Here is a 25,584-nt window from a genome sequence, read left to right as displayed (position 1 = left end):
TGAAAACAAGGCAACAACTTAATTTACCGATTCATTTAAAAAATGATTCATGGTATTTGCCTTCTGAATTTTTTCATGTAAAGACAAAGTAAAAGAAAAGAAATAACCCCAGACATCTGAAAAAATTTATCGTTTAAGATCTCACAATTGTCTTACAAAATTGTCTGATAAGTGCTTATACAATTATGCGTCGTCTAACTAAGACTTTGTAGGACATTTTATCAGGACTTACACAATAAAAAAATTTTATAAGGTCTGATAAGGTCTTGCACGATAAAAGTTACTTCTGTCTGATCTAACAACATAAAATCCTGCCTAACGAAAAGTGTTTACCCTGTAAGATATTATAAGAATCTTAAAAGGATCTACATTCGGAAAGCTATGACTCAATTTTTTGATAAGATTTATCAGATCTTATACAATGAAAATTCTTGAAGTATGGCATGTTCTTCATATTGAAGATAATTCAGAGTTGCTTTCAAGTAGTAGCCGAAAAGCCACAGCATGCAACACTTAAGTGTCTGGGCAACAACAAGAAAAGTATCTTATACTGTTTTTAAGACTTACAATATATTGTGCAAAAGGTTATGCGAGTGTCAGGGGCTTTCTCTGAAGCGGTGATTATCAAATCAAGCTAAAAAATTTTCTTCAAAGACCAAAAATATCTTGGACCGCTCTAATTTTAACCATAGTACTTAGTCAAGACTCACAATAAATTTGCCACTGAAAAAGAATCAACAAACATTTCTTTGTTTCATAGTTGCTTAGTAGACCGATTATTTTTTCATGGGAACTTGACTACGTTATACGGTTATATTGAAATCATTGACACATGTCCTATCAGATCTTACACGACAAAAATTCTGCCCTATGTGAACTTTTATCGTGTACGATCTGATAAGATACTTATCAGATCTTATAAGATTACAATTCAGCAAAATTGAACAATTATCTTAAAAATTGAACAAAGATCTGATAATTATCTTATCTTATCTGCTCTTACACGATTAAAGTTCACCTTAAAATTTTTTGATCAGCATCTTATCAGATCTTACACTATAAAAATTCCAGAATCGCCGGGTAGGTCTTTTAAATCTCTGTTCATTCTGGTTTTAATCTATATTATTTTTATTATTATATTTTTGATATTATTATACTTTTATTATTATTTTATACTTTCTCTGGTCTGTTTAGTGTTTCTGTTTTGGAGAGAGCTTTTCGAGCCTAGTTTTTTAGCTAGTGCTCTACTCAATTCTCCTATAGTTGTTTGTTTGTAACTCCGCCGCAGCCGGTCCCCAGCCCGGTTGAGAAAAGGAGGAGGGGAACACACCCAGAACATACTGGAAAATCTCAAAAAGTTGATTTTTTCAATCAACTTGAGACAATTTTCCGACAGAACTGCTATAAAAAGATGTTTAAAAAGGTTAAATTAAACACTAGAACCAAAAGTAATTAACTTGGTTAACAAAACGGTGATTGTCAATACAACCGATCAACAGTTTATGAATCTCATTTCGTCGGCATTTTTTTATTTTTCACATGTAAAATGTATGTTTTTATTCTCCCCACTTTGGTCAGGTAAGAATAAAAAATACTAGAACTGCACATTGATAAGTCTCCCGTTTGTTGCAATCGTTTTGGCGACTTATCATTAAAGGCCAATCTCGACTCTTCTGATTCTGAATTTGTTAAATCTGGCCATAAAGAGCGTGTCAAAATCATTGAGGCAGACCCCTTGATCATATCTGTCGACAATGATTGCAACAGTACTGGATCAACCATCTCCCCTCCGAGCAGTCGAGCACCCAAAAAGCAAAACAGTCTACTATGGAGCCCGTGCCAGCAACATTTCCGCTGATCCCCGAATAGCGGTGATTGACAAGGATTGCATTAGTTTACAGAAAGCTACAGACAACCCCTGCGCTTGGAAGGAACGATTGTCACTTAACACAGCCAACCGCTTGAGTGTTTTCTTGAAGGTTGCCGATATCCCGCCAAGAACTTCAATTGCAAGGGGAACAAATGTGATTCCCATCTTTGCGCAGTTATCGTCGTGGAGACAATATTTTCTTTCATCTGCTGCATCAAATGCGTATCCTGCCTTTGTAGCCGCATTAGTGAGAGAGTTGGATTGCAGCGACGAAGTAACAGTTACATCAAATGCAGCAGGTTTTCCCGCTTTCCAAGTAGGGACAAAGATGTCTCCAGGGCGTGACTGGCTTTCTGGAATTAGGTTCTTTTTTTCCACTACTGCTGAGAGATTCGCAGATGAGCAAGCAGACACTAATTTATCTCGAATACGGTCATGTCTTGCAATTGCGTCTCCCCGACCGTGACACGCAATGGCATGATCCCCATAGATGTCAAGAACTCCTGCTTTACAGAACGGACACTTCCTTTCGGCGTCGTAGACAGGGACACCCAACCTGTACTTTGCACTAATTCTAAACTCATTTGGTGCCATATGAAGCCCAATAGCTGGAATGGGGGGAGCAGACAACCAAGCTCCAGCATGTCGGACAGACAATGAGAGAAGTCGGGCGGATTCTCTCTCACAGGCTAGATTCTCTTTGAGAACATGAAATTTTTCATTATCAAGAGAATGCTGAATCGTCTTTTGTGAGAGGTTTGAAATGTCCAGTTGAGCTATACTGGAATAAAGATCCTGAAAAACTTGGCAGTTTTTTGGGCTCTCACCAGTTATTTTGGAAACAAGATCTTCAGAGGAGAGAACAGAGCCAATGTATGATGCTTTATACTGGTCTTGGCATTGGCGAACACCCAAACCTGAAAGGGTTATGGGTAGGGTTGCTTGAGTCCAGGATTCTTCTGGAAGAACAGTTCCAAGGATATTCTCAAGTTTTTCGCGCTGTTGGGCATCAAATTCTTTTAGGGATTCAATAACTGGACGTGTGGGCGTTTGACAGCGCAAAGAATACACCATTTTGGGGGACCCAATACAGTGGCGTAGGATACCTAGGGCGCACTGAGGGTCATCAAGATAGTCCAACTTTTCGAAAAGTACCCCTATTTTCCTTATCCTTTCGTTAAGTTTCATGCAGACAAACTCTGGGGTTCCTAACGCAGCTCCAAGAACCTCAAGGCCCGAAATATCATTTCGTTTTATTCTTGTATCTAGTCTGTCTAAATCTACCGTGGACCACAGTTCGCACTTATCGACCCTGATGTGGAGGCCGCGATCAGGTCCGAGCTGGCATAAAAGATCCCAAGATCTAATGAGATCGTCCTCTGAGCCCACCAAGACACCGTCATCTAGATACCAGGAATGCTGTTGAAGCTCTGGCGAAGTTTCCTGAATTTTCTCTATAATGGGCCAGAGCGTCAGAGAGAAAAGCAAAGGGCCTAATGGGTCGCCTTGTTGGATACCGCTTTCACTGCTAACAACAGATTTGTCATAGAATAATTGGCTGTGTTGTGAATAACAGGAATTGGTAAAAGCAGCAATGCCTGGCATTGAATTTGCAACGGCTTTCAGCATTTCACTGCGTTTTATCGAATTGAATGCATTGCAAAAGTCAATTTGCAAAATACCCGAGGAACTTTTTTCATACGATATTTTTTCATACGAAATCTTAGTCGAATGTATGATGGCTTCCGCTCCTCCCTTCACTCCCACACCCAATTGCAGGCTCTGGAAAAGTTCCTTTGCTTCTAAATTTGCTTCCTTGGCTAAACATTTAGCTATTAGCCTTCTCAAGACTTCTCCGACTGCAATAGGGCGAATACCTCCTTTCTTTTTCAGCAAGGCTGATATAGATGCACTACATAGAGCTTGTGAAACAAATTCGGGAAGTTCCCCACGGCAGCTTATGTTTACAAGCTTAGTCAGTACTCTCAAAGCAACTTGTGACTGATCTGAAGCGGTACAGTGTACAGCATGCAAAAGATGTTCGGGAAACATTTTTGAAGGACCAGCTGCTGTAAATCTTGAAAACGAGTTCAGCTGTTCCGAAACATTTTCCTCACTGAATTGATAGGCTTGTGATGAAAAATTTTGGACTACAATAGGCTTTTCTTCAGGGGGATGCAATTTTTTCAAACTGTCGAGAGTTGCCTTGTTGACTGGTGCAAAACCATCAGAAGCCAAAACTTTTGCTGCTCTGCCATATTGGCCCTGGAAACACAAATTTTTTGCACGTTTGATAATCTCTTCGGAGTTTGTATCGTTTGATCGTTTTGATTGTTTCAAAGAGCAAGCTTCGTTCCATAGCCCTCCAAAGTCTCCGCTGTTCCAGCGATTAATTCTTTCTAGTATTCTTTGGTCGTTGTTCCGCCTGTGTTTTTGCCCGCCTCTGTTACTGGCACGTAAAATGCATTTAGACAATCCGAAGAGTTTTCTCCAGTTTAGTTCTGTATTAGGATCTTCAATGCAATCAGTAATGACGTCAGAGAAAAGCTCTGACCATTTGTACCGTACATTGATAGGGACATAGCGGATAGTCGGGACTTTAGTGTGAAGCAACGTTTTTATATCTGGAACGTTACCATCTGTTCTAATTCTTTCGGAGTTCAAACCGGTTAATGCTTCGTTTACATAGAGTGCGCTCTCGGCATTAATTAGCAGATCGTCAATTTTGTCTGATAGTTCCTTGGAGATTCTTTTCAATTTACTTAAAGGTTTTTTGAAACACCAATAGGACCATATTGATTTTGAGTTGAACCAAGAGTCGTAATCAGGGCCCCATCCAATGTATCTAACTTTCGTTTCTTCCAAAAGATGTTCTAATACCTGGATCTTATATAATTTGTCGGCTGTGTCAGGAATGAATAAAATAGAGCCAGGTGAAATGTGGAACTTATTTTCTAATGTAAGGTTGGACATCGGTTGAGTTAAACCACTGCTTGGGATGGGATTTACCTCATTCTCGGAACGAATGTCTGACAAAGCTTCTTTTGCTCTTAAATTGTACTTCATTTTTGAGCGTGCGAAAAACTGTTTATAAGAAAACAATATACTACATCTTCTCTTTATAGACTGCCACAGTACCAAAAACTGGAATTATCTCACCGGGGAATCTGCAACTTGAGACTGATAGAGTTTTTCCACTCGGTGAGACTTCGGCCCCCACAGCAACACACTGCTGAGTCGACTTCTTGTAGATAACAGCACTGATTTTAAAAAAATGTGGGGGGGGGTTCAATTTTGGGTGCTAATGATTCATATTTCAAATGTAAATTCTTCTAAGTTCTTGTTTTGCTTGTTGGGTCTGAGAGATCAACCGGATGCACGTGTCTAGCTCGTCTATGTTGCAGAAGTGGTGCGTCTATGGGACAGTTTTTGGCTCGTCTATGTTGCAGAGTTGGTGCGTCTATGGGGCAGTTTTTGGCTCGTCTATGGGGCAGACTTTGGCTCGACCGTAAGTACTTGGTGCGTTTATGTTGCTCGTTCAAAAAAATTCCTCGCCTGTGTATGTTTGAACGCACCATACCCCCTGTGTGCGTTCAAAAACGGTCTGCGTCATAAACGAGCACAAACTATAACCTCGACCTGGAATTATTTCGGTCAATGATGTGAAATCATTAGATGGTGCTTCGGAACTGTTTCATAGCCCCTGGAATTGTCCTTTAGGTGGATTTGGTCTGAACATTAGTGGACCCTGCAATTTGCTACGTCCTGTCAATCCAAATGGGAAGCGAGTATTACAACTTATACAACCATCCAACGTCAAAGGATCTCTATATGCCATATTTTCGCTTGGTACTGGCTCAAAATACGTGGCACTAAGTAGCTATTTCGTTGGGAAACTTTTCTTGACGATAATTTACGCAGACGATCAATTTTTGGTGTTTTATCTCTGCTTCAATTTCCCGTATGAAACCAGCCCAAACGTGCGAATGGACGAACTTGGTTGGAAGGAAAATTTGCTCCTCCTGTCTCGTTTTGAAAGCCCATCAGTAGAAGAAATAGAATATTTGTTGCACAATCTGAAACAACGAAAAATTTTGCCGGCAAATAGTGACTGCTTAACTATCTGAAGTTTCGTCCAAATAGTTTGTCTACCAAATATCATGGGTGGGGTGCTTTTGCGCACTATAGTTTCACGACAAAAGCTACGTCAAAGTTAGAACAATTTATTTTTATAATGTCAAAATGTAAACTATTTTATAAGCGATATGTGCTCAAATACGTTCAAGTCATATTCAAGTTTTCAAAATGTTCTACTTTTTTCCTGTTCTTTTTTATAGAAAGGCGTCAAAAATGCAACACTTTAAGAGCTCCGAACCAGAACACACCGCGCTGAATATTCTCGGTAATCATACAAAGATGATTTATGGTTCCATAGTGCTTCACTCAATAATTGATGTTCATAAGCTGACAAGTTATGCTGGACCACTATTCGCCATTTTGAGCTGGTTTCAGCAATGTAAGAATGAAAAGTATTACCAACCTTGTCAGCTTATGATATATCCGGTTACGAACAGTTAGGTGGCATTCAAGATTGTTTGTTTACATTCAAGATTGCTTACATTGTCTGTATGACTACAAAGAATCATAGAACTAATGCATTTCTTAGTATGAATGAAAAACCTAATCAATGTTCTTGGTATAATTACAAAGAAACAATAAAACCATATATGACTTAGTACGATTACTTCGATTCTCGTATAATAATTAACCCAAGAAGGTTATCTGAGATTTTGTAAATTCAAAGACGTCCAGAAAATTATACTGTCCAGTCCTAAAAACAAAGTCCTCCATTATTAATTCTTTGAACCCGTTATTTCTCGTCCGGCAAGATTGGATCACATCAAAAAGTGAGCATTTTTCTTACTAGTGTTTATTGATAGTAATCATTTTGCCCGTCTTTTTGGATTTTGTAATTTTTTTTGTCACATTAACCTAATTGAACTAGTTTTTTAGATGAAAATCATAGACATCACATGTGCCAAAGTGTCATCGATTAGGACCTGATGAACTCAAACATTCAAAAATTAAAGTTTGCTGTATAAATTTAGTGATACAAAGTTTTATCCGTTTTGCAAAGACTAAATTGATCACAAAGTGACCAGTTTGGAGTATTAACCTGCCCTAATAGTGTCTAGAGCTGTTTGTTTGTTTCTCAGCGTTTTCAGGGAAAAACAAAAAAAAGTGGGACAGTATCTTCGCTAAAAGTATAAAGGTTTTGCTTCAAGATACTTTAGGGCTCAAATTGTTTGTTAAATGTTTAAATTAGCTTAATGGTTCCGCTTTTTAACCTTGCGGAATAAATGTTACACTGAAAAACTTGCAGGTATTATTTTTTTCTTTTATAATAGCTGTTCTTAAACTTTTCGCAATATTTCAATTCGTGCAGAAAAGATGATTAAAATAAAATTTTTACTGTTGGCTTTCCTCCGACCAAAAAAGTGTTTGGCTGTTAGAACCTCAGGAGAAGCAAATTTTGATTTGAAAAAGTTTTCTTTATTTTTTGTAAAATGAATTTTTGGTTATTATGATGGCATTCATATTTGTTTTCTTAAAGAGGTAACGTATACTCTGGCAATAAAGTATTGCTATTTGGTATCGCTCAAGCGTTTAAAACAGTATACAACTATTTCTAATCGACGTATATTATCTTCCTTGAAAAACTGAAAACATATTTGACAGCTATCTAGTTAAAAACTAATTCAAAGTTTGCGCTATTTTTTGAGATATTTTCACAATTATGCTGAAATCTGTTAAAATTTTGTAAATTTTTCAGTAAAAAACGGACACCATGAAAAAAATGTTTTTCCTATACGCGAAAAAATAACAAGTCGTTTTGAAGTTGGGCAATAATTTATGAAAGCCACACGGAACGAAGTCTTAGTTTGTTTCAGTGCAGTATAAGTCTAATTGCAAGTCTTACAAGTCCGACAAAGTTTGGACAAGACTTGGATAACACTTGAAAATTGGGTCCCAAGTCAAGATCAACTTTTCAAAAGATTTTGTTTGAAAAAATTTAATTCCAAAAATTTCGTAACGTGCCACGTTTGGGTATTAAATTTTGGTCCCTTTCTCTGGATGCTTTTTAAACAAACCGCAGCCACTAGTGAGTTGTAAGTCGTTTTGGTTTCAGCCATTTTGCAGTCGTTTCAGCTCGTTTTCGCCCGATTTTTGCAAAAATTGATTGAATTTGTTGCTTATTCCCGATTTATTCCCATGTTATCAATGGACCCATTTTTACAAAACTACGGAAGTGTTGACACAGAAACCAGGGGCAGTTGGAGTAAGTCCCGAAACTGTGTAATTGTGCAAAATGACCAAAATGGCCATGATTCGGCTATGATGTTGTCGTGTAATCAATTAGTGCAATTTTTGCGTTTACCGGACCTATTTTTGACACATGGGCTCACATTGCGTTTTACAGGTCTATTTGCGACAATTTTGTGGCTATTTTCCGCGTTGTCCGGACCTTTTTTCGACCAATTTTTGGCTAAATTTTGTCTTTTCCGGACCTATTTTCGACCAATTTTTGGCTAAATTTTGTGTTTTCCGTGCCTATTTCTGACTTGCCAAGACTTGAATTTAAACATGCCAAGTCTTATCGAAGACTTAGATTTTGAGTTGCAAGTCTTGGCTAAGACTTGGATAGAGTTGCCAAGTCTTGGCCACGACTTGGATTTAGAGTTGCCAAGTCTTGACCAAGACCTAAATTTAGACTTGCAAAACATGGCCAAGACATGTACAAGAGTGAAAAGTGTAAAACGGACATGATCATAGCTCTGAATCAGTAATGAAATGAGATTTGTAACACGACTTGCCCAGTACTGCACTTGACTCCGCGTTCACTTCTTTCCTCTCGCTGTCAAAATTAAGAGCGGAAATGATGTAAAGATCAAAATAAAGTCGAAATGGAGAATGACTGTTTGGTATTTTGAACAGTTTTTCAATTCTGAGCCCTAGCGTTTTTTCCCAAAGTTAGAGGATGTTTTTTTTGCAGCCTAATACTATAATATATTTCTGAACAGATCAAAATACCATACGAAATTTACATTACACATTGTTTTTGCTGGGAAAAGATACACAAGAGAACATAAAGTAGATGTCACTGGGGGCCCAACTCGGGTAAGTGCTGTTAAACTTTTAATGTTTCCCATGGGGTGGGCTTAAAGTTGACTATGCTTTAAACCTTTGCTTTTGTCCAATTGGTTTGCCAGTTTTGCAAATTTTTTGTTAATCAGTTGCGCAGGTATTAAATTTTGGCGCTGAAAGCCAGAGGACCATAGAGATGCAGTGTTACTGCTCAATGGAGATCAACAGATTTAGCCTGATTTCTTCGATAGTTTAAAATACTACTGAAAAGTTTTCACCAATTTTAAATCCATTTCCCAACTTTATTCATTTTTTCACAAACGTCCCAAAAATACATGCAACTAACATTTTGACTAGAAAAAATTCTATGAACAAGAACTAGGAAAATACATCGAAAAACACAATCCCAAAATCAAAACCAAAATGAATCGCATTCTTTGGCTAATTTTGCCTTTTCACTATTTGATTGACGAAAAAATTAAGGAGGGCTTCAATTGCTAGAAAATTGCGAGGATTTTGAGTTAGAAAAGGCTACGCGTGAACAGTTTTCTAATAGATGAGATGGAATGGCGGAACAGCAATACTCATCTTCTTCTGGGAATAAGACCCTTCCCCAACCAATGCAATTTAAAAAATTAGGGTCGCTATATCAGACGGGTGAATAGCAGATTAGCCCATGAATTATTGATTTTGGGATTATTCTTAACATTGTATATTCAAACCCTATTAAAACCCAACGGTCACAGAGCAGAATACTATAAAATTACATTTAAAGACAAATATTTCACGAGCTGTCATTTGTCGTTTTTAGGCACACTTTTTTCTTCAGTACATTTTAAAGGCTTTTTCCGTGATGAAAATTATTTGACAAATCGGAGAGCTCTTAAGTTCGAAGAAGGAGTCCATACTAGTACTAGGTATCTTTCAACTGCTTCAAGGCATCACTTATTAGGCTTCTTCTCATTGGAAGGTCTGTCAGATATCTGAGTGATGTGTTAAATTGATTGTTGAATTAATGTCCTTAGATTCTGTCTGAGCAGCAATTTATTATTATTAATTTAACCGACTTTTTTTGTGAAACCTGCTCATAAAACAGCATATTCAGTGTAATGCCCGTCCGTTGTGGGAGAGGGGGGGGGGTTGAGGGGGGGGGGGGGGGGGGAGTTGCGGTTTCGGAGATAACCCGCCGCTCAACCCCCATAATCAAGCGACGATGACCGATTTAATTTAATCTCCTCGTTTTTGTACTTTTATTAGAACCGATCAATGTTCGGCCAAAATTTAAGCATTCGGTTCTGGTTCTCTTTTCATTTCATTGAGTATGCTAATTATTGGGATCTAAAATGACCGCCATCAATTTTCAACATTATGGGCAACTTTTTTCAATGCGGACATCAAAATCGCATGAATGTCTGTCTTGTTAAGTGTTTCATCTCGCTCTTGTGATGTTTAAGTTCGTGTCAACTATTTCAATTCAAACTGCCGAGACACGAAGTGACAAGTGTCAATTCATTACTAGCATATAATTGTCTAACTGTCGGCCTGATATTAGCAGTTTAACAGACATAAATTCCCCGTTTTATCATTTTTTATTGCCTTTGTCGCTAATTGTTTGCAGTTATTACTTTTTATAACTTTTGAAAGCTTTTTTATACGAAACCTATCAAAGATATGAAAGCTCATTTGACCAAGAACTTAACTTGCATCGATGTGGACTTGATAATTTAGGTTGTTTAGTTAGAAAAAAACTAAGTTTGCTGTATTTGTTTTAGTTCTTTCTGTTGATTTTCATTACAGCTATTTTATGAAATTTTTAGGTCACCCTTATGGAGTCCACTTTTATTGCAAAGTGTACATATCATGTTACAAAACAATTAGCACGCTGCCTTCAATGTTAACTTTCGATTTACATTCAGTTTAATTGGTGCAAATGACTGCTTAATTTTTGGTTCTTTCCTTTTTTTGTAAAATTTATTATCCCTATCCTATTGGCATATATTGTTCGCTATAAAAATTCTTTCAGTTTTGTTTTAATGTCAGTTTCGATTATTGAAATTATTGTTATGCGATAATTACTATAGTTTGAAATTTCGGATTATCTAATAATACTCCTAGTGATATAGACAGGACACCTAATTTTGACAGGTCGGTGAGTTTTTTTGTGTTCTAGTGGAATAAACAAACTTGTGGAAGATGAGTCCTATACACAAAACATGAAAACTTCTATATGTATTTGGAGAAATTCAGTTGTGGCAGTATAATTATAATTGCAAAATTTTCGATCGCAAATTTTTTGATTTTGAAAGCTATAAGCTTTTTTATTTTTCAATCGATTCATAACCCCTTTTTGGTGAGTACCGACCGCGTTGGTAACGTTAAAAACTTGGTTTGTATGAAATTTTTGTTGATTTGTCTGTTTCAGCGCCAATTTTTGCCTTTTTTCCTAAAGTACAAATAAAAATACCACAAACTTGTACTTTTTGCCCAATAGTAAAAACTTCAATCAATCAGGTTCGGTAATGTGCGTTCGCACATAACGTTCCGACACGGCAATTCCACATCATTATTTTTGCTCAATTTTTATTTTATAGGTTACTTGACATTTTACCTAATTTCATTTTACCCAAAGCCATTTTACCCTACGCCATTTTACCCTACGCTATTTTACCCGAACTACCATTTTACCCAATGTAACTTTACGCAACGTCATTTTACCCAATAACAACTTACCCAATAATCTTTGATCTTTTCGTTCAATTATCAGATTACAAATAAGCAGTCGCTATTACAAGGATTATTTGAATTATAAGCCATGAAAACCCAACAATTTTTCTTCAATACAGAGGCAACCTCACTCAAAACTTTGCAAGCAAATTGAAGAAACTATGCGAATTGCAAGTGGTTTTTATAAGGCGCAAAATAAGATCATGCCTCCCCACCCTGAAATCGTCTTTCGATAGAGACCTGAAATCCCACGTGGTATATGAGATTAAATGTAATGGATGCGGATCCATCTATGTTGGGTAAACAAACCGGCATGATACCACCAGGACAACAGAACATCAAAAGAAGGATTCACAGGTGGGTCAACATCTGGTTGAACATTGTAGCGCCACGAATGACATTGAATGAAAAATTCTGTCGGACAGTAGAAAAGCTAATGACAATCGAAGCTATATACGTCAGCAAACTGAAGCCGGCATTAAACACACGCGATGAAAATAGGGGGCGAAAATTCACGCTAAAATATTAGTTCAAATCATAATTTTTACTAGAATAGGATACATAGGGCAAAAAACATTTCGTGCATGACAAAACGAAATTTGCAAAACCTCCACAAGAGGGATACTTAGGGTTAGGGCAAATTCGGAATACCCCTAAAAATACAAAAACATGGCGAAAATCGAAAAATACGGATAGGAATCTCTTTAAAGAAATTGAGAACAGATGTAAATATGAGTTATAAATAGGCTAAATATTCTATATAGAGAAAAATTGTTAATTGAATTTATTAGAATAGGTCCTAGAAATGTTTTAATTGTGGTCTCAGACAAACGTAAACAATTATTCATTTTATCCCTTAACAATTTCTGAAACTGTTTCAACCTGACGATGAACGTAATGTTCGAAAACGTTTGTTTTAAATATCGGAAGTAATTTTACTTTGACAAATTGGTTTCTTTTACATTATTTGAAATTTTTATGTGGACAATATAAACCCATGATCGGTTCTGATAGTTTCATATCAAGTCCCAGGGGCCTGTTTTTTAATAGTCGGCTTAATAAGACTTCTTGTAACACTAACAATCAAGGAAATTGGGTAGGGTGGTATTGGTTAAAATGCTATTGTGTAAATTGGCAGGTTAGGTAAAATGGAAATGGCCTGACACTATTTTTATGAATTAGAGTGTTGAGGTTTTCCGACTTCTCTTCTGAATTATCTCGACATTTATTAGTGCATGATTTAAAGCATATAATCTAAAGACTCCACAAATGAAAACAGATATCACTAAACGTTAGTTTTATTTTTTAAAAATTTTTCAATTAGACAGTAGCTAAACGACAACCGGATGGCGGAATTTTGCTAAACCTTATAGGAAAAGATCTGGAAACAATTGGCGAAAGATTTTTTAAAATTCCTCTCACAATACAAAACTTCTGAAATCCTTTTCATTTTTTATTTTCATATTTGAGATAAAAACAAGTTGTGAAAACAATTTTTGATTCTGCCTAAATATTTTTTTAACGAAATTTAAAATAGCTGAAAAAATTCAATTTAATAACTGTCACGGCTACTAATTTTTTTTATCTGAAACATTTAAATAAAACTAACCACTCGATTAATGTTACAGCTTAGAAATTTATAAATCAAAGATTTTTTGCGTTCTCGTGAAATAAATACACTGGTGGAAGATGAGCGTTTTATGAATAATATGCAAACCCCTATATGTATTTGGGGAATTTGATTTGTAGTACAAGTTCTTTTATGAATGTTTTGCAAATTAGTTTTTAACACTTTTTTTTATCGATCGATTCATGGCTACTTCTTGGTGAGTAACGAACGCGTTGTTTGCGTTTATAACTTAACTTTTGTGAAATTGACTTTGCTTTGTCTGTTTCTGTGCAAATTTTTTACCATTATCTTAAAGTACAACTAAAAATACCACAAACTTGTACTTTTTGCCCAATAGTAAAAACTTCAATCAATCAGGTTCGGTAATGTGCGTTCGCACATAACGTTCCGACACGGCAATTCCACATCATCATTTTTGCTCATTTTTTATTTTATAGGTTACTTGACATTTTACCTAATTTCATTTTACTCAAAGCCATTTTACCCTACGCCATTTTACCCTACGCCATTTTACCCGAACTACCATTTACCCAATGTAACTTTACGCAACGTCATTTTACCCAATAACAACTTACCCAATAATCTTTGATCTTTTCGTTCAATTATCAGATTACAAATAAGCAGTCGCTATTACAAGGATTATTTGAATTATAAGCCATGAAAACCCAACAATTTTTCTTCAATACAGAGGCAACCTCACTCAAAACTTTGCAAGCAAATTGAAGAAACTATGCGAATTGCAAGTGGTTTTTATAAGGCGCAAAATAAGATCATGCCTCCCCACCCTGAAATCGTCTTTCGATAGAGACCTGAAATCCCACGTGGTATATGAGATAAAATGTAATGGATGCGGATCCATCTATGTTGGGTAAACAAACCGGCATGATACCACCAGGACAGCAGTACATCAAAAGAAGGATTCACAGGTGGGTCAACATCTGGTTGAACATTGTGGCGCCACGAATGACATTGAATGGAAAATTCCGTCGGACAGTAGAAAAGCTAATGACAATCGAAGCTATATACATCAGCAAACTGAAGCCGGCATTAAACACACGCGATGAAAATAGGGGGCGAAAATTCACGCTAAAATATTAGTTCAAATCATAATTTTGACTAGAATAGGATACATAGGGCAAAAAACATTTCGTGCAAAACCTCCACAAGAGGGATACTTAGGGTTAGGGCAAATTCGGAATACCCCTAAAAATACAAAAACATGGCCAAAATCGAAAAATACGGATATGAATCTCTTTAAAGAAATTGAGAACAGATGTAAATATGAGTTGTAAATAGGCTAAATATTCTATAAAGGATAAAATTGTTAATTGAATTTATTAGAATAGGTCCTAGAAATGTTTTAATTGTGGTCTCAGACAAATGTAAACACTTATTCATTTTATCCCTTAACAATTTGTGAAACTGTTTCAACCTGTCGATGAACGTAATGTTCGAAAACGTTTGTTTTAAATATCGGAAGTAATTTTACTTTGACAAATTGGTTTCTTTTACATTATTTGAATTATTTATGTGGACAATATAAACCCATGATCGGTTCTGATAGTTTCATATCAAGTCCCAGGGGCCTGTTTTTTAATAGTCGGCTTAAAAGTACTTCTTGTAACACTAACAATCAGGTAAATTGGGTAGGGTGGTATTGGTTAAAATGCTATTGTGTAAATTGGCAGGTTAGGTAAAATGGAAATGGCCTGACACTATTTTTATGAATTAGAGTGTTGAGGTTTTCCGACTTCTCTTCTGAATTATCTCGACATTTATTAGTGCATGATTTAAAGCATATAATCTAAAGACTCCACAAATGAAAACAGATATCACTAAACGTTAGTTTTATTTTTTTTAAAATTTTTCAATTAGACAGTAGCTAAACGACAACTGGATGGCGGAATTTTGCTAAATCTTATAGGAAAAGATCTGGAAACAAATGGCGAAAGATTTTTTAAATTTCCTCTCACAATACAAAACTTCTGAAATCCTTTTCATTTTTTATTTTCATATTTGAGATAAAAACAAGTTGTGAAAACAATTTTTGATTCTGCCTAAATGTTTTTTAACGAAATTTAAAATAGCTGAAAAAATTCAATTTAACAACTGTCACGGCTACTAATTTTTTTTATCTGAAACATTTAAATAAAACTAACCACTCGATTAATGTTACAGCTTAGAAATTTATAAATCAAAAATTTTTTGCGTTCTCGTGAAATAAATACACTGGTGGAAGATGAGCGTTTTATGAATAATATGCAAACTCCTATATGTATTTGGGGAATTTGATTTGTAGTACAAGTTCTTTTATGAATGTTTTGCAAATTAGTTTTTAACACTTTTTTTATCGATCGATTCATGGCTACTTCTTGGTGAGTAACGAACGCGTTGTTTGCGTTTATAACTTAATTTTTGTGAAATTGACTTTGCTTTGTCTGTTTCTGCGCAAATTTTTTACCATTATCTTAATGTACAAATAAAAATACCCAAAAAATGTTCTTTTTGCCCAATAGTAAAAAATTCAAACAATCAGGTTCAGTAATGTGCGTTCGCACATAGCGTTCAGACACCAAAAATCCATTCTCTCCGATCATTTTTTAAAATTTTTTTTTAGGCTACATGACATTCTACTCAATTTTATTTTACATAATGCCATTTTACCATACGCCATTTACCCGACCTGACGTTTTCCCAATGTCACTTTACGCAATGTCAATTTAACCACTATCGATTTACCCAATGCTCTTCGATCTTTTCGTTCAATTATCAGATTGGATTAAGCAGTCGATATTACAGGGTTTATTTGAATTATTTATGTGGACATTATCATCCCGTGTTCGGTTGTCATAGTTCCATATTAAGTCACACGGGCAAGTTAATTATATAGTCCGCTAAACATTCCTTCTGGTAAATTCCGCAAAAAAGTAAATTGGGTAGTTTGGCATTGGTTAAAATGACATTGTGTAAAAAGCAAGTTAGGTAAAAACAGAATTGGCTAAAATGCCCTGACACCATTTTCTTGAATATCAGTGTTAAGTTTTTCTGACATTTGTTAGTGCGTTACCTCGACATTTATTAGAGGTTTTAATCTGAACACTTACCAAATAAAAACAGATATCACTAAAAACTACTCTTAATTTTTTTTACATGATTCAATTAGACAAGAGCTAAACGAGAACCTGATGTCAGAACTTTTATCCAAAAAATCGGAAATCAATGCAAAATGTGATATCATTTATTTCAATTTCTTCAGCAGAATAGGAAACTTTATAGGCATAGATCTGGAAACAAATGGCAAATGAGTTTTTGACTTTCTTCCTACAAAACAGAAGTTCTGAAATCCTTTTCATTTTTCGTTTTTATATCTGAGATAGAAAAAAGTTGTAAAAAAATTTTCGGTTCTGCCCAAATTTTTTCAAAAGAAATTTAGCATAGCTGAAAAGATTCAAATTAATATCTGTCATGGCTACTGATTTTTTTAAATTTCAGAAATGTTTTGATGAAACTAACCATTTGGTCAATGTTACATGTGAGCAATTTATGAATCAATCATTTTTATTTTCTAGTTCATGAAAAACAAAGGTTCCGTTTTCTGAAAATAATTTAATGAAAACGCGATCCTGATACCCGAAAGAATTCTGTTACTCATCTGTCTATTGGAACTTTTTCTTGTCTTTGTGTTGTTTATGCATTTCTGCTATAAGATTTTTTAAAAAAAATTCGTCTTCAACAATGGTCTACAATTTGGTCTACATTTTCGAATAAAGTTAAGGGAAATTAAACCATTACTCCATTTTGACCAACTTTTTGGTTTTAAGAAAAGGTTACTGTCTCAACTCTTCACAATAGTTGGCTCGTTATCTAAAATTCTGAAAGTTTATTAGAATGTCATTTCTTTTGCTGAAAAAAATCGATGAACTCATTTTATGACACTATTTTTTGGTGTTCTGCTAGAAAAATTTTAGTTTCTAGAAGTAGATCTCTGGCAGTATCGTATCTGGCTTTCAGATAGCAAAGTTTTAGTGCCATTGTTGCTAACTGTTTGCAATTATTACTATTTATTACTTGTGAAATCATTATATGAAGCCTATCAATGATAAGAAAGCTCATTTGACAAGTGCTTGTTTTAGCTCTTTTCGTTAATTTCAAGTTTTTTGGTGAGTCTTATAGGGTTCATTTTTACTGCAGACTTCACACATAATTTTACAAAACAATTAGCACGTTGCCTTCAACGTTAATTTTTGACTTAAGTTCAGTTTAATTGGTGCAAATGACTGCTTTTTTGCATTTCTTTCATTTTTTCCAAAATTTATTATCCTCATCCTGTTTGAATGTAGTATAAGCTATAGAAATTTATTCAGTTTTGTTTTGTCAATTTCGATTTCTGAATTTAGTGTTATGAAATGATTACAAGTTATGACAAGTGGATAAATTTTTTGTGTTCTCGTGAACTAAACCAACTAACTGGAAGATCTGTCCTTAATAAAACATGTGCAAACTCCTATATGCATTTGTTGAAATTCATATGTAGTATTAGTTTTTTTATAAATGTTTGGCAATTTAGTTATAAACACTTTTATTTTTCGATCGATTAATAAACAATTCTTAGTCAGTACTGACCGCGTTGTTTGCGTTTAAAACTAAATTTTTATTGAGTTGACTTTGTTTGTTCCGGCGAGAATTTCTGCCATTGATTTTAAGGTACAACTAAAAGCATCACAAACGTGAACTTTTTGCACAACAGTGAAACTTCAAACAAGGAATTTCAGTAATGTACGTGCGCGTAAAACTCTCGGAGCCCACGAATCCACATTCCGGGCTCATCATTTTAGGAGTTGCATAACATCTTACCCAATTTCGTTTTAAACAATGCCATTTTAAACTACGTAATTTTACCCAACCTGTCTTTTTACCCATTGGCACTTTACCCCTTGCCATTTTGCCCATTAAAAACTTACCCAATTCTTTTTGATCTTTCTATTCAACTATCATTACAAAATAGCAGTCGCTCTTACAACGTTGATTTAAGACATTCATATGGAAAAATTATTGCCATGTTCAGTTGTGATAGTTTCATATCAAGTCCCACGTGCCATTTATTTACACAGTCGGCTTAATAGTCCTTCTGGTAATTTTAGCAGTAGTGTAAGTTGGTTAGGTTGGCATTGGTTATAATAGCATTGGGTAAAACGGCAGGTTGGTTTAAATGCAATTGGTAAATTGACCTAACACCCTTTTTATGAATTGCAGTGTTGAGATATTCCGAGTTTAATCTGAATTAACTCGAAATTTATTAGTACATGATTTAGAGCATACAGTCTGAACGCTCACCAAAAAAAGACTATTATCACTAAAAGTTAATTTTAGTTCTCTTTATATGATTCAATTAGACAATAGCTAAACGAGAACCTGATGGCAAAATTTTTAATACAAAAAACTGGAAATCAGTGCGATATAAGAGATCATTTTTTTTCAAATTCTTCAGCAGAAAAAAAAAGTCTTTTAGGAATAGGTTCGGAAAACAGTGGCATTTTTACCAATGAATTTTTTTACATTCTTAATACAAATTGAATTTGCTGAAATCCTTTTCCTTTTTCATTTTTTTCTGAGATCGAAAGAAGTTCTGAAAAAAGTTTCTGGTTCTGCCTAATTAATTTTTTTAAAATTAAACTTAACATAGCTGAACCAATTCAAATAAAAAACTGTAACGGCTACTATTTTTATCACAAAATCGGAAACATGTAATTAAACTAACGGTGTAATCAGAAGGGAATTTGAATCCTGTTATCATCCTGTCTATTGGAACTCTTTCGTGTCGTTTTATGCATTTCTTGTATAACTTTTTGTTTAAATTTTGTCATCCACGTTTTTTTTTCTAATTAAAATTGAAAATTTGCTCTATTTTCAAATAAAATCACAGACAGTTGAACCATTAAACTATTTTTGCTCAGAGTTCGGTTCTAAGAAAAAGTTATGAGTTTGTTTGTTTACAGTAATTGGCAAGTTCTCTAAAATTTTGTAATGTTTATTAGAGTGGTGTTTTGTTTGCTGAAGAATATTAAAAAGCTCATTTATTGACATTCTTTTCATTTGGAATTCTGCGGGAACAATTCTTTTCTCTAGAAGTAGATCTCTGGCAGCATCGTATTTGTTTTTCAGAAAACACCGGTTTTCCTCATTTAAAATTAACCTGTTTTGTTTTATTTATTGATCTGTCTTGTTTAATGCATTGTCAGCTTGTAGTTGTAAAGTTGCTTCATTCCTTACCAAACATAGAGTTGCTGTATCATCGGCAAACTGTAATACATCAAAATTCGTTGATAAAGCTTCACTGAAGTTGTTGACACAAGGTATAAAATTAAAGGCCCTGACACAGTTCCCTGAGGGATACTGTGATTTATGACAACCTAATCTGTTCTTCTGATTTTGTGATCCCATTTTTAACACGCTGTTTTCTATCACAAAGAAATGAATTCAATAAAATTTTTGTAATCTCCCCAATTCGAAATTTCTTTGTTCCTAAAAAAATTCATAATGCTGAGTTGAAAATCTTTGCTCAGTCTAAAAAAGTGTGATAACAATTTCGTTTTCGTCAACGCACTGGTTTGTTTTTTCAGTTAATGAATTGATAGTATCTAGACAGGACTTTTGCTTTTGCTTTTAGTATCTAGACAGGACTTTTGCTTTTGAAATTTAGTTGTTCATGTAGTAAATGATCAACATTTTTTGCTAGTGTTGGTGTGACCGGTATGGGTCGATTGTTTTCTAGTTCTAGTTGGTCTTTTTGCTTATAAACAGGTGTAATGTGGGCTGTTTTCAAAACATTAGGCAGCGTGTTTTTGTCTCTACCTTCATTGATTTCAAATTGTAAATGAGTTGCAATAGATAAATTACTATCTTTCAGCGCCCCTGGTGGAATATAGCCCGATCAAGGCAATTTATGCATAGAAAGATTGTCAATAACATTTTTCAATTTTTTTTGCGATCTAATATTGTTTAATTGCTGATACTAAAATAGTTAAATATGTACACTTTTCCAAAAAACCACCTTAAAGATAATTTTAATGATCAAGTTTCAAATTGCGAACGCATTCTTTGCATCAGCGCTATGACTTAAGACATGGGTTGATGACAACTTATAATGCCCAGTGGAAGAGTATGAACATTGACCACATCATAATTTTCTAAAAACATGAAGAGAGGCATGGATTTGAGGCATACTTCGGATTTGAAAACAAACCAAAGCGCATATTTATTAAAAAGCTAATTATTAATGCTTTCCTTTTCCAGCATTTGCAAAATTAATTCTGATTCAATTTTTAAAATTTGAACCAGCCCTGAGGCGTTGTTTAATCTCTAAAAATTTTATCTGAATTTCAAAAATAGTCGTTGTTTTATAGAAAAAGTAATGAGAAAGCACTTCTTGTCAGTTAAATTTCGTTGGAAACGATCTTGAACGAATTATTTGATGGGGAGCAGTTACACTACAACAATAGTTTTATTGACATTTTTCAAAACCTTTCATAGCCCTTTTATAAGTTCCCGTTCTTACAACTCATTTGCTTCTTCAATTTAGTTACTTTGATCTCGAGAGGAGTTTCTAACCAAGAGTGTTTTCCGCACGAATGTTTGAAAGCAAGGCATTTCGTATTTATTTTGCTTTGTTTGTCAAAATTAACTTGTATCACATTATTATTGCAAAAATACTGATTAGTTTTATCAAAAAATTTGGAGTGTCTATTATATTGACGGTTATTTTGCATTTTAGAGTTCTAAAGAGGCTAATCACCACTACTTTTTTAGTATTTGAGTGAGTAAAATGCTCGAAGCAAGATGTTTTACCAAAGACATTCTTGATTTTTTGTAGCCAATCAAGTTTTCTCGATGTTGTGTATATTTTTGATGTTGACTCAAGTATTCTGCTTTTAATTCTCCAATCTCTATGAAGTCTATCTGTCATTTTTTTGCGATAAAAATAATGACAAAAAGCTTTTGTCTTACATTTATCAAGATTATTGCGCTTCAACTTCAGTTTGATCTTGCAATCCAATTTTTACTGTTATATCGCAACTAAATTAAATATCCATGCATTTACGTTTAAGCTGGGTTTTCGAAATTCGCCATAGCAATAAAAATATGCCAATAAAACGCGATACCTCAGAATTTTCTAACATTTTAGGTTTCTCTCTTCAGACTGTTTTTTCAAGTTTTGTCAACAATTCATTCGTTGTTAAGCTCAAGTTCTCTTTGAGAGAGTATAAAACTGATCTGGTTAATGGAATAAAGAAATGTGCTAAATGAAATGTACTAAATGTACAAATCAAAGACATTTAAATTTTGATAAAGACTGCATAACATTCTGCACAAAATTAGGTATGAGTGTAAAAAATACAACAAGGAGGCTCGGTAATGTGCGTTTGCACTTAATGTTCCGACCCCGCTCATTTGCAATTCAACTTAATGGTCAACCAAATGAAGAAGAGATAGAAAACTCTAAAAAGTCACATAAATTTGACAAACTACTCAAAAGATAAAGTAATCCCGCATCAGAGGGTTCATGAAGCTTGCCAATACTGAGACTACGGGACAAAACAAACGTAAAAATCAAATAATTGCATTAATTGCAACCAAAACTCGATGCCTACATTTTACAAAAGTCACTTAATAAGGTTTTGCAGCCGACGAAATTGTAGGCTATTTACTTGAAACCGCAAAAATGTTCTCTTGCGCATTGCTAGTTGGGGTTATTTATAATGTGATAATATGAAAAATGAGCAGAAAACAACCTCAAATTTAGGTTGTTTTGCTTTTTATGAAGTTTTGTAGAAAGAAAACCAAGAAGCCATTCTTTAAAAAATCATTCTCAAAACATTCGTTTTCACTCAACTTAGAAAAAACTTTGCTTTGTATATATATTGAGTGTAAAGTACGTATGGACAGATATGAGATAATAAAATTGGCAAACGTTAAAATTTCACTGAAGCTATTAAAACAAATAAATTCAAATTCCAAAGAGGCATTAGAGAACACCTTTGCATTGCATAGGTTCAACTACAGCTCTCAAAAAATCTCCTCGGTTATTTGGTTAAATATACGCAGTCATCGGACTGCACAAAGAACACCAAATTAAGGCAAAACAAAAGAAATCTAATAAAATTGATATAATAAATACATAAATATATATATATATATATATATATATATATATATATATATTTTGAAGACAAAATGAAAGTTCATTCGGCCTTTCATTCATTTTCATTCTTTTAATCATTCTTTTTTTAATAGGTTCGACCCATAATTGAGCGTAGAATTGAAATCATTCTCGTCATTAATCAACATAAAGAAAGCAAAACTGATTGTAAGGACATTATTGATTGTAATAAACCGAGACCAGCCCAAACCTAATCCCAATTTTGCTGCAGCTTCAACGAACACATCTAAGTAATCCATGCGCTTGCATGAAGATCAATTTGCAATTGAAACAATTCAAAAAACTAAAAAATCGAAGCATTTTTATTGCTATTGTGTTGTTGTTTTAGGAAAATTGGCTACATTTTAATTCCAGAAGCCTCGTATTGGAAGAAAGTTCAAAATAGGGTTGTTGGAGTTTCCAAAGTGTGTGACAGCAGCTTTTAGGCCTCTACTTGCAGCATATTTAAAAAAAGTGAGATAGAGAAGAGTATTTGTAGACTTTTTAAATTAAAAAATCTGAAAAGCCAACAGTAGAGTACCAATTATAACCAAAACACTCGCATAAAACCAATCGACAATCCTAATTATCCCTAAAAATAAACTCAAACACATTTTTTGTTAGATTATTAGAAAAATTGAGCGAAATTGGCAAAAATTTTGTGACAATATACGGAAAATTAGAAAAACAAAGTTAAAGAATCATTTTTGTGAAGACTTTTAACAAACCTGAGCAAAATTGACTAAAATCTGGCGAGAATATACGGAAAATGTGAATAAAACATCTGTCAAAAATGAGACTGAGTAACATGATAAACAAATGAAAATCAGAAAAGTGCAGTTAAAAAGACTTTAACTTTAGGAAATTGATTTGAAAGTCAGTAAAACTGTTAGCTATTAACTGAAATTGTTAAAAAGTTTGCTTCATACATCTACAAGAAGGTTTTCTAATCTTCCACTATCCAAAAGATGTTGAACAACAATATAGAGGACAACAAATACTCGTAAAATTTCAAAATGATGTCACAGCCGCCAAAAGCAGAAAAAAACCAAAAACGTTAAAAATGTTCCATCACGCTTTCTTTAAACGCCAACAGGACTTGTCATTAGTGTGATAAATTGTCAAACAAAAGAACAAAAACGTTACAATAAGCAAACATATGAAAATCACAACAGTTTTTTAAAAACTTGCAGTACCAAGCCATTAAACATTTATTTTTAAAGAAAACATAGAAAATAAAACTTTTTCACATTGCTAATAATATTGAGTTGTCTTCACTGAGAGACAGATATAGGTTGACAGAAGTATCTCAAAAATGCAAAATTGAGAATTTTAGTGTTTTTTTTATAAAAGCAAATACAAACAACTTGACATCAAATGAAATCATGTGTTTTTTTTTCATTTTTATCAATTAAAAATTTAACAAATCTCAAGGCTATAAAAGAAACGGACAGAACTCAAAAACTCAGAAACAACTTTGGGAAACTACACTATTGAAGCCGTTAAATTTTTGAATTTTTTAAACCATATAACCAAAACTCATAGCCATAAAAATCTTTTGAATGGCTCAGCAAAACGCAAAATTTTGAAAAAACCTATCAAAAATGGGACTGAGTAACATGATAACAAAATCAAGAGCAAAACAGGGCAGTTGAAAAAACTATATTTTTTGAAGTTATTTAATTTGAAAGCCATTAAAACCTTTAGCTATTAACTGAAATCGTTCAAAGAAGCTTATTAACCTATGAGAAGGCATTCTGATCTTTCATTATCCAGATGATGTTGAACCGTTACAAAAAGAACAAATACTGGTAAAAATTTAAAAATCTAAAAAAATTTTGCAATAGAACAATGTCACAGCCGTCAGAACCAGAAAAATTCACAAAAAACAGTAAAATTATTCCTTTCCTTAATTAAAACCTTTAGCTATTAACTGAAATAATTCAAAGAAAGTTATTTACCTATGAGAAGGCATTCTGATCTTTCATTATCCAGATGGTGTTGAACCATTACAAATAGAAAAAATACTGGTAAAAATTAAAAAATCTAAAAAAACTTTGCAATAGAACAATGTCACATCCGTCAGAACCCGAAAAATTCACAAAAAACATTAAAATTATTCCTTTCCTTAATGTTTAAAAGCTAATGGGACTTGTCATTAATGTTTTTAGTTGTCAATTGAAAAAAAAGAGTCTCTGAAATGGTCGAATATGTAAAAATCACAACACTTTTTTTCAACGGATAGTACCAAAGCCATTGAACAATTAGTAACAAAAACTAACATCGAAATTAAAATAACTAAAAGGATTGAGTTGTCTTCATTGAAACACAGCTACATGTTGACAGACGTAAGAAAAGAATGCAAAGTTTGAGAATTCACTGTTATTTTTTTAAAATAAATAAAAATATAATCATAGGATCCAATTAATATCAAATGAAGACATGTTATATTTCACTTATTAACAATTAAGGAAAAAAAATTATTGTTTACTAACTAAAGTAGCAACAAGAAAAAAAATTTAGGTTTACAAAACAATTTGCCAAAACAAGAAGAAACAGTGAGCTCAACCTGAAACCGTAATGTTTATATGTATATATATATATATATATATATATATATATATATATATATATATATATATACACATATATATATATATATATATATATACATATATATATATGTATATATATATATATATATATATATATATATATATATATATATATATATATATATATATATATATATATATATATATATATATATATATATATATATATATATATATATATATATATATATATATATATATATATATATATATATATATATATATATATATTTATATATAAGTGTCCTTTGAGCTCAATTTTGAGTAAAGGAGATTCTTAAAGGGGAGAATAAGTGTCCTTTTACATATATATAAGTGTCCTTTGAGCTCAATTTTGAGTAAAGGGGATTCTTAAAGGGGAGAATAAGTGACTTGAATCATTTATATATTTTTATATATATAT

General features: G+C 33.6%; 2 protein-coding genes across 3 annotated transcripts in view; both read left to right on the top strand.

Moving 5' to 3' along the window:
* The window catches only part of LOC142337555 (uncharacterized), a 288,613-nt gene that overhangs the window by 79,630 nt on the left and 183,399 nt on the right, over positions 1-25,584 (top strand). The gene's annotated exons all lie outside the window — the stretch shown is intronic.
* Positions 6,464-25,584, top strand: part of LOC142338344 (uncharacterized) — a 123,069-nt gene continuing 103,948 nt past the window's right edge. Inside the window, exon 1 of one of the 2 annotated variants that reach the window (XM_075388051.1) lies at positions 6,464-6,777. The gene's annotated coding sequence lies outside the window, so the exon portion shown is untranslated. Of the gene's footprint in view, positions 6,778-11,030; positions 11,162-25,584 lie in introns of those variants that run through there. The other variant, XM_075388054.1, reaches the window with a different exon arrangement.

The sequence above is a fragment of the Convolutriloba macropyga genome, chromosome 4, assembly GCF_964194025.1.
Source record: "Convolutriloba macropyga chromosome 4, txConMacr16.3, whole genome shotgun sequence".
In the NCBI taxonomy this organism is placed as follows: Eukaryota; Metazoa; Xenacoelomorpha; order Acoela; family Convolutidae; genus Convolutriloba; species Convolutriloba macropyga.
The sequence above is the reverse complement of the archived record's forward strand: the minus strand, read 5'-3'. Positions and strand labels throughout refer to the sequence as shown.